Here is a 14,465-nt window from a genome sequence, read left to right as displayed (position 1 = left end):
GGTTGCAGTGTTTAGGGTGTCATACTACAATCTTGAGCAGGAGTGTCAAATGCCTGGCCTGTGTGCCAGAACCGGCCCACCCAGGACTTTAATCAGGCCCATGGGGCTCTTTCCCCCTTCTGTCCTCACCCTCTGAAGCTCTGAGGCTGCCAAATTCCCAGCTCCTTCTTTCTTGTCTTTGCAGGCTGCAGCAGGAAACAATTCTGAGCTTGCAAAGCTGCAAAGAAAATGTGGAATGGATTTTCCTTTAAGGTCTCTGTGCCCAGGCAGGCTATTCTGGGAGTAGTCTATCTGGGCACAGAGCCCTTAATGAAAACCCATTTCATGTTTTCCTTGAAGCTGTGCTGCAATGTATTTTAATAGAGAGGAGCTCAATTTCACTTTTCAGTGTTTATATGACCAGTTAGAAGCTGTTCCTTGCTGGAGCTGTGGGACTTTGCAAAGAAAGGTTGGGTGCTTTGAGCCAGCATGTCTCTGCTGAATGGACCTTAGAACTGGTGCCTAGTGAGTACTCTAACCTGGGAACCCACAGTCAATGGGGGATATTACACTGAAGAGCCATTGCCAATCTGAGTAGACCTGGGGGCAGGGGGAGAAGCTTGCAATGCCCAGCCATTTCATGTTTTCCTAAGCCCAGAGCATTTTATATTTTTGGTTTATATTTTTTAGCTCCTGCTGTGATCCTTGTGCTTTTTCTTGATGTTTTATTTTAAAAATCGCATCACCAAATCCCACTATTCCACCGCCTTTCCATTTTAAACAAAATATTGCAAGAGTTTTAAGAATCAAAGATTTCAGGTTTTCACTGCTGGTAATATCATTAGGGTTTGTAGAATCTTTCGGGCTCAAGTGCCGTGTTCTACTGGAGAAAGTTTTCCTTCCAGACGTTTCGTTCTCCGCAGCTGAGAACGAAACGTCTGGAAGGACTTTCTCCAGTAGAACACGGCACTTGAGCCCGAAAGATTCTACAAACCCTAATGAGTTTTAAGAATGTTTGTAATTGAAGTGAAAAACAATATATGTAATTGTGTTTCTCTGTATCCAGGGCTTGTTTTATAGAAAAAGCCCAGCAGGAACTCACTTGCATATTAGGCCATACCCCCTGACAGCAAGCCAGCTGGAATTGTGTTCCTGCTCAAAAAAAGCCCTGTCTGTATCCTTTATAAAGTTTGTATTTTGTGCCATGCAGTCCCATTTATGTCAGGTCTGGCTGTCCTAACAAATGGGTTTGACACCCTTGCTTTACATTGCATTCTCAAGATCTTCCACTAGGGGCAGCATGTACCATTAAAAAGGTAAAGGTAGTCCTCTTATGGATTGCTGCCTTGACGTGGTGAGAGGGCTTGCGTGGTTCAGAGAGGCTGTGGGCTATGCCATGCAGGGCCACCCAAGATGGACAGGCCACAGCTGAGAACCCAGACAAAATGTGATCCACTGGAGAAGGAAATGGCAAACCACTCCAGTATCCTTGCCAAGAAAACCCCATGGACAATAACAAAAGGCTAAAAGATATGGCGCTGGAAGATGAGCCCCTCAGGTCAGAAGGTGCCCAATATGCTACTGGGGAAGAGTGAAGGGCAAGTCCAAGTATGATGGTATCCCAGTTGAGCTATTCAAAGTCCTAAAAGATGATGCTGTTAAAGTGATGCACACATTATGTCAACAAATCTGGAAAACACAACAGTGGCCGCAGGATTGGAAAAGGTCAGTTTATATTCCAATCCCAAAGAAGGGTAATGCCAAGGAATGTTAAAACTATCACACCATTGCACTCATTTTACATGCCAGCAAGGTCATGTTAAAGATCCTACAAGCTAGGCTTCAGCAGTATGTAGATCGAGAACTACCAGAAGTTCAAGCTGAGTTTCAGAGAAGAAGAGGAACTAGAGATCAAATTGCCAGCATACGATGGATTGTGGCAAAAGCATGGGAGAATCAGAAAAATGTCTATTTCTGTTTCATTGACTACGCTAAAGCCTTTGATTGTGCGGATCACAACAAATTGTGGCAAGCCCTTAAAGAGATGAGAGTACCAGACCACCTCACATGTCTCCTGAGAAACCTGTATAAGGGTCAAGAAGCAACTGTCAGAATGGGATATGGAACAACTGATTGGTTTAGAATAGGAAAAGGAGTTCGACAAGGATGTATATTGTCACCCTGCTTATTTAATTTATATGCAGAGTACATCATGTGGAATGCTAGCCTGGATGAAGCAGAAGCCGGAATTAAGATTGCCGGGAAAAACATCAACTACCTCAGTTATGCAGATGACACCACTCTAATGGCAGAAAGTGAGGAGGACCTAAAGAACCTCTTGTTGAGGGTGAAAGAGGACAGCACAAAAGTAGGCTTGAAACTCAACATAAAAAAATCTAAGATGATGGCATCCGGCCCCATCACACTTTGGCAAATAGAAGGGGAAGACATGGAAGTAGTGCCAGACTTCACATTTCTGGGATTCAATATTACTGCAGCTGGTGACTGTAGCCATGAAATTAAAAGACATTTGCTTCTTGGGAAGACAGCTATGGCAAAACTGGGCAGTATAATCAAAAGTAGAGACATTACTCTGCCAACGAAAGTCTGTATAGTCAAAGCGATGGTATTTCCAGTAGTAATATATGGCTGTGAGAGCTGGACCATAAGGAAGGCCGAGCACAGAGGAATAGATGCTTTTGAGCTGTGGTGCTGGAGAAGAATCTTGAGAATCCCTTGGACTGCAGGAAGATCCAATCAGTCAGTCCTAAGGGAAATCAGCCCAGACTGTTCCCTAGAAAGTCAGATGCTGAAACTGAAGCTCAAATACTTTGGCCATCAAATGAGAAGGGAGCACTCACTGGAGAAGATCCTGATGCTGGGAATGACAGAGGGCAAAAGAAGAAGGGGACAGCAAAAGATGAGATGGCTGGACAGTGTCACTGATGTAACAAACACAAATTTGAGCAGACTTCGGAGGATGGTGGAAGACAGGAGGGCCTGACGTGACTTTGTCCATGGGGTTGCAAAGAGTTGGACTTGACTGTGCGACTGAACAACAACAACAGTCCCCTGTGCAAGCACCAGTTGTTTTCGACTCTGGGGTGATATTGCTTTCACAATGTTTTCACGACAGACTTTTTACAGGGTGGTTTGCCATTGCCTTCCCCAGTCATCTACACTTTCCCCCCAGTAAGCTGGGTACTCATTTTATTGACCTCGGAAGGATGGAAGGCTGAGTCAACCTGGAACCAGCTACCTGAAGAAGACCACATGACTCCTCACTCTCCTGCCAGACAGACAGACTGTTTAGGCCAACAGCCATTGTTGTAGTAAAAGGATTGGTGTATTAGTAAGTTCTAAATCCATCTTTAAAGAGCAATTTTGGACAGATAAGTTGAAGGTATGTTCTAATCCTTTTCTTTAATTACTTTAGGCTACATTTTCACTGATTCATTTTAAAATTTTGTATAGTTGGGGTCAGGATTTTTTGAAGCAACCTGGTGGTGATCAAGGCTGATCAGGAATTACATTTTTCACTTTTTAAGACATAAAAGGAGAAGTTATAAATCATCCATCGAAAATGTATTCTCACAAATCAGGAGCTCAGAAAAGAAAGAATGAGAATACCATGAAAAAAGGGGCAACAAACTTCTTTCAAACTGTATTAAGGGCACCTTCTAAAAATTCTCATTCAACCTATCTATAGAAATATAACAATACTCTTAAAAACTCATCCCCAAACAAGGAGCAGTTGATTTGCATAATAATCAATACTCCCACTAAACTGTGGAGTTTTGTGAGCAAAAATTCTAGTTTGTTAGCTACTGGCATCACAGTTGTGAGCTACTGCATAAATGAGTTTGCTCTGAGGCCATTTTTCTTGAGCTATGATAAAAATGTTTGAGCCAGCGGCCAAAAAACTGTGAGCTAGCTCACACTAACTCAGCTTAGAGGGAAAGCTGGTAATAATATACAGGATTTTAATAAAGGAGCACAAACAGGAAATGACAAAAATGAATTGAAAGAAACAAAAATACAGATTTGGGTGGACATCAGTTTGGAAAATGAGAATAATACTGTAGACCTTGACACAGGTTGCAACACAACTGAGTTACCTTGTCAAAAAGAAATAGAAAAGTATGTTCCAATGGTCACATCTCATTGCTTGTCCTAAAGCAATTCTGAAAGACACCAGCAATCAAGATTTTCCACAAATCATTCTGAAAATTCAAAGTGCCAATGGAGAATAGCATGTAAGACACGGGCTTGTCTGGAGTCAACAGAAAGAAGCATCATATTGTTTTCCATGCCAATTATTTTGGCACAAAACTTGCAGCTCTGCATCTAAATTCTGCACTGGCATCAGCTGAAGGCTAGAACTAGAAAGGAAACCGCTTCCTGGGAAAGGAGTTAACACCATCTTAGAAGCATCAATCAAAACTGAAGCTGTGAAATGGTACAATATTTTAAAGTGTATAATTGATGTTGAATTCTTCTTGGTAGAATGTGGTCTGGCTTTTAATGGTTCATCCCACTGCATTGGTGATTCAAACAATAGAAACTTTTTAGGACTCAACTATTCTCTTGATGGGACCTCATCTTTCAGGAGCATGTACTAAGTGTACAGGAGTTCCAGAAGAGGGGTGAGCAACTTCTAGTCTCCTGAATGCTCAAATATTGTAAAACAACATATTTTGTTTGAGAGGCAGTCTGCAAAATACTTTGCAGTAATAGTAGATACCACACCAGATTCCTCACATATAAAACAAACAACATTTCTTTTGAGATTTGTAATTTTAAAATCAACACAGTATAAAATTCAAGAAAGATTTCTAAAGTTTGCAGATAGTAACAACAAACGAGGGGGAGAAATGAAGGAGAGAAATTGCTCAGTGATTGTAGAGCTCCAGCTCTTGACAATTGAACAAATATGGCTGGATGATATAACAACGCATAAGCAAAAATACAAGAACTGTGCCCAACCACAATTTTTCACCTTGTGGCTGTCACACACTTATCTCATGTGGAAATGCTGCTGCTGAATGCATACCTGAAGCAATAACCTTTTTTGGAACAATTCAAACTGTCTACCACTTGTTTAGTTCCAGTCTCAAGTGCTGGGAAATACTTGAAAACTGCATAGGCTGTTCTCTTAATGGTATGTCTGAAATAAGATGTTTAGATCGTGTTGAAAGTGTACAGCCTTTTACAACTCACCTGCCTGGAATTCAGTTAGCACTGCAAGACCTCCAAGAATTAAATTTGACATCCAAAACAAGAAATGAAGACCAGGGAGTTTTATTCTAAGTGACATCTTTTGTCTGCATATTAATGTCAGCTGTGTGGTACAAAATATTAGCTTGCATAGACAACTGCAATAAGGGAATCCAAGCCAGAAAATGCTACATTGGATATAAAAGCAGAAAACATTGAAATACTCTTCACAGATCTTACAAAACTTTGAAACGATTAGAAATGTATGTGGAATGAAGCCAAAATTGTTGCATCGACCCTTAAGCTAGAAATAAAATTCTTTTGTGGATGCGGTGGAGTTACACACAAAAGGGCAAGGCTGCGTGATAACAGACCTGATGCTAACTTGCAGGAAATAAATGACACAGATGATTCACCAGAAGAAACCTACTTCAAAAAATCTGTGTTTTATGTTTTGGTAGTGGGTGCGATAAGATGGGCTTTTTGGCCCACCATAGCCACCGCACCCCCAGATTTAATCATACATGCACATCTGCCCCTCACAGTTTGCCCATCATTGCCTCATTGTAGGACAACCTGGGAACTGAATAAAAAGCCACCCAGAACTTCCTGGTAACAAACTGCTTGCTGCACCTCTGTGGTGTGTTTCTGGTCGTCTGAACAGTTGAGGTGCACCATGGACATGTGAATGCTCCTCTGGTGCATGCACAGCCCATGCCTGTCTTGGCGTGCACCATCTGATTACCGTGGCATGCCTCAAATTACGTACTGGCTTTTTCAAAGCTGGGAGACCACTGCGACAACTTCCTAGTGAAATCCCACTCAGTGTTATAGCAGGATTAACTGTCAGATTCAATGTTGTGAAGTGCTTGACTGTGAAGCAGTTTCTTGTGGAAATACCTCACCATTTCTGATTTGAAAGTAGGGTGGCCAGATCGTCCCGCGCACCTGGGAAAGTCCCGCCCCTGCCCCCAAATTCCCGCCTCACGGGTTGGCTATCCCGGGTTCGCCAAATCATCTTCGTTTAGAGATAGGAGGCTTCTCAAAGTCTTTTGCCTTTGGATGCGGCTTCCGGGTAGCCGGCAACAGGCCGGAACCGGAAGCGAGATGTCAGGATCCCGAAGGCGCTGTAGCGGTTGAAGCAGGAAGAGAGCATGGCGGTGGCGTACAGGTGCAGGACTCCCCGCTGACGACGGGCACTGCCGCGATTTCGCTGCCCCCTGCCTGGGATGCTGCGCCCTCGCCGCCCGCCGCTGCCGCCTCGTCCGGCTGGTGGCAGCAAAAGAGCGCGGAGCCGAGGAGCGAGAGGCCGGCGGCCAAGAGCAGTCCCGAGTAGAAGGCGCCGGCGGCGGTGCCGAGGCAGAAGGGCTCCCCTTTCAGTTCAGAGCCCAGCGAGAAGCACTTGAGGCCCACGGTGGCGGCGCTCAGCGCGCAGGCGAGCAGGAGGCAGCTGGAGAGCGCGGCGCAGGCTCCCCGGACACTCCACTTCATCCTCCGCGTCTCCTCCTCCGCCGCCTCCTCCTCCCGGCCTCGCCTCCGCCTCCTCCTCCTTCTTCGCCTTCCTCCTGTCCTCATCCTCCCGTGTCCTCCGCGGCGCCGGCGGCCTTTGCCGAGGAGGCGGTGGCCGCTGTGCTCTGCGGGGACATAATGGTGGCGGCGGCGGTGGGCGGGGAAAGGGGGAGTTCACCGAGGGCGCTCTCTTTTCCGCGGCCGCCGACGCCTCTCCTCTGCAGGCAGCCCGGCTGGCTCTCGCGCACGCTTTCTGGCGCCCTCCTCCTTCCCGCCTGCCTCCCTCTCTCGCCGCGAAGCTGCTACTGCCGGGCTCTCCCGCGCTTCGCCACCGCAGCTGCTGGGAGCCAATGAATTATTGATGGCAGCAAGTTCAGGCGGGGAGCGGGGCAACAACTCGCGTGGCGCCACTGCCAGGCAGCAGCGGCGCAACTGAGCCGACCCCCCCACCCCCCTCCACACCACTGCGCCCCAACCGGGAAGCTCCATCCCTCTGAAGGTAGCGTGTGGCGCGCCAGGGAGGGGGGGGGAGGGAGCCATCAAAGTACTCGAGAGCAGGCGAAAAAGAAATATCTCTACCCCTGATGGGAGTCGGGACGTCTGTTTTCTCTCCCGCCTCCCTCTTTTGATTTCCCCCTGAACTTCGCATTCACCAGCTAGCGGAGAGCTCAGCGCCCCAAAGTCTGCCGTATTGTTACAACAACTCTTCTCAACTTTGAATGAGAATGTTGGTCCAAAAGCACAATGACACCACCACCCCACCATAGAGTTCCGCATCCTTGGCTAGTGAAAAAGACTTCTGAAAAGCTTCTATTTCACTGTATGCAAGGGTGCTAATTCAAGTAGGTGGCGGATCATAGAGTTGGAAGGTACCCCCCAGAGTCATCTAGTCCAACCCCCTGCACTTTGCAGGAAATTCATAAACACCTCCCCCTAAGTTCACAGGATCAGCATTGCTGTCTATCTAGCCTTTGTTTAAAATTTCCAAGGAAGAAGATCCTACCACCTCCCAAGGAAGCCTGGTCCACTGAGGAACTGTCAGGAGATTCGTCCTGATGTTGAGCTGGAAACTCTTCTGATTTAATTTCAGCCCATTGGTTCTGGTCCTACCTTCTGGGGCAGCAGAAAACAATCCCACACCATCCTCTATATGACAGCCCTTCAAAAATTTGAAGATGGTGATCATAATGATAGATATTCACACTGCATAGGTAAATTCAATCTGTTCCGCAAGAATGTATGGACATGGTGTTTACATAGGAATTCTGAGCAAATTGAGAGTTCTTTGACTTCTCTTACAGCAATAGCTCCTAGCTATAAAACTCTTTTAATGTTTTAGAATATATCTGCCGCTAAAGGATTTATATAGTCCTCATTTGGGAGCTGAGAAGATTGAACTAAAAGATCTATGTTACCCTCAAACCTTCTGTTGTGTGATCTGAAATACATGTTGTAAACCAGTATGGTCTAGTGGGAAACGATGTCACAGGAAGTGACTTCCTGTTTCCGGCGGTGGCATGACGTCACCGGAAGTGACGTCACTTCCTGTTTGCGGTTCTTTCCAGTTGTCATTTTTTCTGACAGCTGGAAAACCTTTTTTGAATTTTGTGGGAAGGAATGAAATATGACATTAGACTTGTTCAACTGTGGCTTGTTTTAATATTAAATAGGATAATGGAAATAAGTAAGTCTAGTTGTAGTGTTAATTAAGCAGTTGTTATATCAACAAGCTTTAAATGCTGTATTTTTAATTTAATTAATCTCTATGGGCTAAGATTGGAGCAACTCTGCATGGTATTGTGCTGTGTGTCCCACAACTGATCTAGGAAATACAAAATACTTTCAAATGAAACAACTTGCTCAATTTTGAATGATAATTACCTAGCTTGAACAACAAATTTCCTACCCTCCTACTTTGAAATATCACCTGATTTGTTTAAATATTTATATCCTGGTTTCTCTTCCAGTGAGGACCTAAAGCAGCTTAGAACAAAATTCTCCCCTCCTCCCTTTTATTCTCACAGCAGCAGCTCTGAGAGGTAGGTTAGGCTGAGACCCAGATTAGTTGCCAGCCTCCAAGTGGGGCCTGTAGATCTCCTGCTTTTACAACTAATCTCCAGCTGGCAGAGATCAGCTGCCCTGGAGAAAATGGCTGCTTTGAAGGGTAGACTCTATGGCATTGTACCATGCTGAGGTCCCTCGCCTCCCCAATCCCTGCCCTCTCCTGGATCCACCCACAAAGTCCACAGGTATTTTCCCACACAGACCTGGCAACCCTAGACCCAGTAGTGGGCCCAAGCTCACCCAGCAAGCATCTGTGGAAGATATGGTTGCCAGATCTGTGTTGGAAAATACCTGGGGACTTTGAGAATGGATCCGGGAAAGGGTGGGGTTTGAGGAAGGGAAGGGCTTCAGCATAGTACAATGCCATAGAGTCTATTCTTCAAAGCACCCATTTTCTCCAAGGGAGCTGATCTCTGCCTGCTGGAGATCAGTTGTAAAAGCAGATTTCCAAGCTCCACAGGTAGGCTGGCAACCCTAACTGCAAGAGTAAGGCTCCGAACCTGGGTTTCCCAGATTCTAGTAGGGTTGCTAGGTCTTACCTGGCTGCTGGTAGGGGAATTGTCCTAAAGTGCATACGGTACAATGACATCACTGGAAGTGATGTAATTGCACTGGGCGCATCATGCGGGGATGCTCTAGCATTTTGGTAAAATTTTACCAAATGCTAAAGTGTCCGTGAGCGATATACCTGGCAAGATTATATCATTTCCAGTTTATGTCATCACGCCGGGCACTAACAGAGCTCTTGGGGGTGGGGCCCCCTTGCCAGCCAATCCTGCGCTGGCAGGTTGGAGTTCTCAAAAACAGGGGAAACCCTGCCCTGAGCAGGTGCATAGGAACCCTAGATAGATGCTAGTCCAATAGTCTAACTACTGTCCCACACTTGCTGAGTTTGTCTTTCCTTAAGAGTGGTATTGGTAATTCTTTCAAGCTGTCCATGAAGAGAGCTTGCTATATTGCTTGGATGGGGTCTCCCCCAACCGATCTTGTAAAGCCTCAGTTTGCTGTTTTCCAAAAAGTACTGCTAGGGTTGCCAGTCTCCAGGTGGGACCTGGGGACTTCCTGAAATTACAGCTAATCTCCAAACTACAGATATCCGTTCCCCTGGAAAAAATGGAGGCTTTGGAGGGTTGGCTCTATGGCATTGTACCTCACTGATATCCCTGTCCTCTCCAGGCTTACACCACAAATCTCTAGAAGTTCCCCAACCTGGAGCTGGCAACCCTCCCTCTCCCCCCTGCTGATGGCCTGGAGAGACATGACAATCTTAGCTAAGCCTGAGCTGCTAGATAAGAACTGTCTCATTCATCAGCAAGCTACAATAAACTGCCATCCTGATCAGAGTTGCATTCTTCTAAACCTGTTGTTTTCTGTGGATTTAGAAGGATGTAACTCTACTAGAGAGCCCCATGGCGCAGAGTGGTAAAGCTGCAATACTACAGTCGGAGCCCCTCTGTTCACGACCTGAGTTCGATCCCAGTGGAAGCTAGTTCAGGTAGCCGGCTCCAGGTTGGTTCAGCCTTCCATCCTTCCAAGGTCGGTAAAATGAGTACCCAGCTTGCTGGGAGGGAAAGTGTAGATGACTGGGGAAGGCAATGGCAAACCACCCCGTAAAAAGTCTGCTGTGAAAACGTTGTGAAAGCAACATTACCTCAGAGTCAAAAACGACTGGTGCTTGCACAGGGGACTACCTTTACCTTTTTAACTGTACTGAACAATACTGACAGTGCAATCCTGAACAGAATTCTGGACCTTTAAAATGTAATTTCATCTTCTCCAAAGTGATTGTGATAGGGGAAGTTGGAGATCCCAATATATAAGTACATGACCATGTGCTGACTAATAAAATAATGAATACTTAAACCAGCTACTCAAATCATAGTAGTATGGACCTTTAGGGATGATTGCTCTTGTGTGTTAAGTGCCATCAACTTGCTTCCAGCTTATGATGGCCCTATGAATTAATGACGGTGGCTCTTATTGCACAATTTCTCATTAGTTACAGGGATCCCAGAGTTTTTCCTTGATGGTCCTTATAATATAAAATTATCCCAGAATTCCAGCTTTTGATTGCTTGGACTGAAAAATTAAGCAAGTAGGGCTATTACATATTTTTAGAGGCACTGAAAGGGGAGGGGGGAGCTATAGTTTATAGTTTTCCCTTCTATGCAATTCTTATATATACATGAATCCACTTGGGGTCTGGCCCTAATAACCCCAGGCAGGACCGGCTCACCCACGAAGCAAATTAGGCATTTGCCTAGGGTGCCGGGAGAAGGGGTGTTGAATTGGGCTCTCCCCGCCCCCTCCCAGTACCCAAGACAAATGCCTAATTTCCCCCCTGCCACCGCTTGTCCACTGGCTGGTGACAGGCCACCTTCCACACACACACCCTGGCCCAAGGGTGTGCTCAGAGGAGCACTGCTATCTTCAGCCCTACTCACTTCGACGCGGGCATCTCAGTGTTCTCTCTTAAGAGTGTGCCCAACGAGGCTTCACTTGCCCTCACTTCCAATTCTAGAAAAGAGGGGAACATCGGGCATTCTCTTAAGAGAAAACGCTGAGATGCCCACGTCAAAGCAGTTGCTACCTGGTTTTTGACACTCTTCCAGGAGTATGGGAAAGGGGCAGTGTTTTCAAGCAGACAACTAGAACAGCCATTCTTTTCCTGATATCCCAGGATCTGAGGAATGGGACTGGCAAGTCTGTTCCTTCATAGTTCTTATACCAGTTTATCTGTTGTATCGTCTCCAAAAGAATTAAAGAACTCTGGTTGGAATTGATTCCAATATTCTCTCCTCACCAAAAAACTGTATTTGAGAAGTGGGATTTATTTTATTTTAATTTAAGACTACTCTTCAGTCATAACTGGTTTCCATACAAGACAGAAAGTACAGCAATCCACAGGTTTCAGGGGGGCAGGATTCTTGGCCACAGACCAGAGGGTTCCTGGCTGCTTCCTACTCTCCTTCTGATGCCTATCAGGGCTATTTTTGTAGGGAAAGTCCAGCAGGCACTCATTTGCATATCATATTAGGCCACACCCCCTGATGCCACCATTGTTTTGCATATTTTTTGTAGAAAAACCCAGCAGGAACTCATCTGCATTTTACGCCACACCTCCTGACACTAAGCCAACTGGAACTGTGTTCCTGCTCAAACAAAAGCCCTGACACCTATCAATGACAATCAGAAGGTCCTTATTGCATGTGCAGCCTCCACCCCATTTAAGTTATAGCCTGACAACCTTGACTAATTTGGATTCACTTGGAGAGCTCAAAATGAGCTTGTGAAATTTGCTACCCTTTAGAGTTTTTTTCCCTAATCACCCCAAATGCACATAGAAAATGAATTAAAATTTGGAAATGAACTGCTGCCTGGTCCTCAGTTTCTTCTGCAATTCTATTTCTATTGTTCTGCAGTAAAAAGCAATAATAATTGAAGGAGCTCAAGAGCAAAGAAACAGCTGGCAGAACTCATAAAGAGACAAGAAAATGCGAACAAGGTTAACCAACCTGGTGTGATTGACGGATTATAAACTATATAGCTAGGAAAGTTATTGTGACACCGGACAAGCAGAACTCCACCTTCGGCATGTGAAGGGGAATGGCATTTATTGGAGCTTGAAAAGAGTACATTAAAAGAGTCACAAAAGTGTAGTGGTAAATCACACTATTCTCAGTTGCAGATTAGGAGATGCTGGATGGCAACCCAGTTTTGGTCTCTGAGTGCTTGAATCATGTTTATTAATATGACAGATATTAAACAGCTAACATTACTAATCACTTAACATTATAACAAGACCCAAAATAAAACCCAAACCAATGCTGGTTGTATGACAGTGCAGTCAGTTACCTGTCAGAAAGAATTCCACATACATGAACACAAAGCTAAAATGACTAAACTGAGGCTATCATACTTTGACCACATTATGAGAAGACAAAGTCAGTGGAAAAGACAATAATGCTAGGAAAAGCTGAAGGCAGCAAAAAAAGAGGGGGGGAAAGAGGAGGAGAAGATTGGATTTATACCCCACCCTTCCTTACCTGAAGGAGCTTTGGAATGGTTTACAATCTCCTTTCCTTTCTCCTCCCCTCCCCACAACAGACACCCTGTGAGGTAGATGGGGCTGAGAGCTCTGACAGAAACTTGGGATGGTGGCTCAGTGGTAGAGCATCTGCTTGGTAAGCAGAAAGTCCCAGGTTCAATCCCTGGCATCTCCAAAAAAGGATCCAGGCAAATAGGTGTGAAAAGCCTCAGCTTGAGACCCTGGAGAGCTGCTGCCAGTCTGAGTAGACAATACTGACTGATGGACCAAGGGTCTGATTCAGTATAAGGCATTTTCATATGTTCATATGTTCTTGAGCAGAACAGCTTCTTATAGTTACGACTGACTCAAGGTCACTCCAGCAGCTCCATTTTGAGAAGTGGGGAATCAAACCCAGTTCTCCCACATAAGAATCTGTGCTCTTAACCACTACACCAAACAGGCTGTCTGGGAAAACCCAACATGAGATGGATTCAGAAAAGCCATAGCCCTCAGGTTGTGAGACCTAAGCAAGGCTGTTAATGACAGGGCATTTTGGAGGATGTTAATTCCAAGGGTCAACCTAAGCCAAAGTGACTTGATGGCACTACACACACACACACCCTTCCTCTGAAGAACTCAAGGCAGTTCATCCTCACAGCAATCCCATAAAATAAAGAGAATAACTGGTTGAAGACCACCTTGTGCAACGCTGCTGAGTGGATTTGAACCCAGGTTTCTTCAGTCTTAGTCCAGTACTCTAACCACTATACCACATTGGGTCTCAAAGCTGCAAACCAACCTTTCGTGGCCATAAATGAATTCCAAAGCCTGGTTTAAATGCAATTAGAATTGCCTTTGTTTCTCACAGTAACACAAGAAAGCCGTGTGAAAAGCCTAAATGCCAAACAACAGCATTGTATGGGTCCATTAGCTCTGCAGAGAAGCAGCCACTTGAGGCAGAGGTTGATACTCAGCTGCCCTGAAATTATATTGTTCAGGCTGGGTTTACTCAAGATGTCTTTTTTTGCACTACTATCAGCCACAGCTTCAAGGATGCAGGATAAAGAGAAGACAAACCTGCTGGAGCTTTTGGACTAAAGGAGTAAAAAGGAGAACAGGACAAACTGTGAGAGTACACCTTGCACACCACCCTTTCTTGAAAGGCGATTCTTTTGTGGTCTCTTCCCCTCACCAAGTTTTCAGTAGAAGCTTGAAGAAATGGAATACCTATTACTGTAATCTTTCCAGCATATTAACAGGTGCAGAAAGAGCAGTTAGGCCAGTCTTCCAGGTGGGATTTTCTGATTTAAGCATGCAAAGAATGCAACTGTGCCAAAACTACCTCTCCTCCCCCCCCCCCCCGCCAATTTTCTATTTCACAAAAGTAATTCTATGAGGAATGCCAGTAGTATCTTCTGAGTAACCTGTCTCCAGCAGTGATGGATTTAGAAACCACAAGGACATTTTCTCTCTTCTCTCTCATTGCCTGAAATCAATCTGGAATTCTCTTTCTGTTCAGCCAATTTTCTCAGAACCCCACACATCCATACAGAAGGACCACAACTACTCAGCCTTGATACTGGCGGTTTCATCATTTTGAGTTACTGATCATGCCTTCAACATATGAAGCATATCATCCATACACAAAAGTTCTATGCTTAACTGA

This window comes from Heteronotia binoei, chromosome 6 (genome assembly GCF_032191835.1).
Source record: "Heteronotia binoei isolate CCM8104 ecotype False Entrance Well chromosome 6, APGP_CSIRO_Hbin_v1, whole genome shotgun sequence".
Taxonomy (NCBI): domain Eukaryota; kingdom Metazoa; phylum Chordata; class Lepidosauria; order Squamata; family Gekkonidae; genus Heteronotia; species Heteronotia binoei.
Note: the sequence above shows the minus strand (reverse complement) of the source record.